Below are 2,382 nucleotides of genomic sequence, written 5' to 3'. Positions count from 1 at the left end.
GGAAAAGTTTGGAGGAAGTGTGAGTTCCACAAAGTCACCAGGCCGACCAGCCACCACGACTTTGAGAGGGGATGAACCATCCACTTTTGGTGATGTCAACATCAAGCATCTTTGCAGCGGAGAGCCGGATCATGTGGCCAGTGGCACCACTGTCCAATGTGAAGTGAGCCATAGAAAGCAATCATGTGTGGAGACTGTTGGACCTGTACACGTTGAATGCTGATAGGTTCCTCAGGAGACACAGCAGGGATATCCTGTCCTGGGGGCCATTGGTAGGTGGCAAAAAGTCAGTTGAGCCACAAATGTCAATTTCATCGTCATCGATGATATATGCCTTAGCAATGTAGCATCTGTCCTGGGCAGATAGGTACGTACGCTCAGAAAATGGTTCTTGTAAGGCCACTTGCCTGTTGGCACGAGGTACACTTTAGAGAGAGGAGTATTCTTCTTAGGGAATGATGTGTGACGGGTAGGGAGCGTCTGTTGATGATTATATCTAGAAGTGGCAGCTCTCATAACTTTAACATCTTCAGAAGTACTGACCTCATCTAACAGTGAAGACAGTGCCTGAGATATTTCCGGTTTGATGGAGGCTGAAGTTCTTGATCGTAATTCAGTACCATATCTTTGTTTCACCAATTTCGGCAAATCTTGGTGGAGCAAGTGTAACCTACGGAAGCGCTCAAGGGACATGAGTAGGAGAAGTTTATTTTTTTTATATCGTGCACACGAGATACTAAAATGTGGGCACGATGTAATATAGTGTGCACATAGTATAATATCGTGTGTGCACGACGTAATATAGTGTGCGCTCGATATAATATAGTGTGCGCACGAAATGTTATATCGTGCGCACGACATATTAAATAGAAATGAATGTACAGGACACCAAAGTGCGCGCTGCAAAGTACACACCTGGGAGACATGGAGGTTGTCAGGTCTGATATAACACGTCTGTATTTTCATCTCGGTTTTACCTACCAGGAGATTGCATCTCTCTTGGCCAAAAGGCACAGGATAATCACCTCTGAACGGCAGATAAGGTTACTGACACAACTGAGAAAAACTATACTGACATCCTGGATGTATATGACTTGGCTATCGCCAAAATGCATCCAATCAGGACTAGTTGTTAAACAGGCAACTGTGCAAACCTTGCAAAGATTGATGGATCCTGAGGGTGTGGAGATACGTCGTAGAGGGAGACTGCGGAGACGTACATATTCAACAAATGGCCCAAACTTCATGTGGTATTTGGATTCCTATGACAAACTAACACCTTATGGTTTGTGCATTAATGCCTGTATCGATAGATTTTACCGCCAAATCGTCTGGCTGGAAGTTGGTAAAACAAATAGTGACCCAAAGGTTGTTGCCGGATATCACATAAAGGCTAATATAGATGCTAATGTATGCATGAGCGGTGACATGCGGACTGAAAATCGAACAGTTGCCGTTTTACTGCGCGAAACTACAGGAGATCTTCACATGAGCTACTTCTATGGAGCAAGCCAGTATAATCAAAGAATTGAGTGTTGGTGGGGCATTCTGAGAAGATAGAACATACAGTTTTGGATGAACCTGTTTGAAGAGACGGGCATTCCACAGGAGACATGCTGGACAAAAGTTTGATCCAGTTCTGCTTTCTTCATATCCTGAAATTAAATACATGTGATATGATATTCATCCTATACACGATAAAACCTTGGAGATTGACGGAAATCCAGAGAGTATGGAACGCGCATCGCATACGTTCTTCCAAGAATGGTGTTGGAGGAAGGCCAGACATACTGCACTCCGTTCCCGAAATCTACTTCACAAGAGATTATATATGTGAGGTCGAACCTGAAGGTTTATATGTCTGCTTAGATGTCTGCACTATTAATGACCAAGTTCCATGTGATGGTGACGTCTACGAGCTGGCGAGGATATATATATATATATATATCATGAACGTGGCTTGGAACTTCAGGACGATCCATATAAAGCAGCAACGTTGTACACAAATCTGAGAGAGGCCTTGAGACAGGATTTGCACATGTAGTGTAATGTGTCGAAACCTACTGTTCACTACGCATTGTTCAAGAATATGGCCTCTTGGTGTCAATCTGATTTCCAAAAGAATTAAAATACAATCTTTCAGTATTTCTATAGTTTCATATTTTTGTCACACCTGAACTGAAACACAAAACGTGACAGGTCGAAACTTTCAGTCATGCATATTACCATGGTGGTTCAAGTGGAGTAAAGTACCTTGGCTAAAGGTGTTATAGTATACTGAGGGAAAAAATAAAGGATCACATGAAAGCACAAGTGTTCCTTGTATTTTATTCCCGGTTTCTTCACAAGCTGTGCGATACAAGATTTGTGAAGAAACCTTGA

The sequence above is a fragment of the Haliotis rubra genome, unplaced genomic scaffold (assembly GCF_003918875.1).
Source record: "Haliotis rubra isolate DU_JTF1 unplaced genomic scaffold, ASM391887v1 Scf566, whole genome shotgun sequence".
NCBI lineage: Eukaryota > Metazoa > Mollusca > Gastropoda > Lepetellida > Haliotidae > Haliotis > Haliotis rubra.
The sequence above is the reverse complement of the archived record's forward strand: the minus strand, read 5'-3'. Positions refer to the sequence as shown.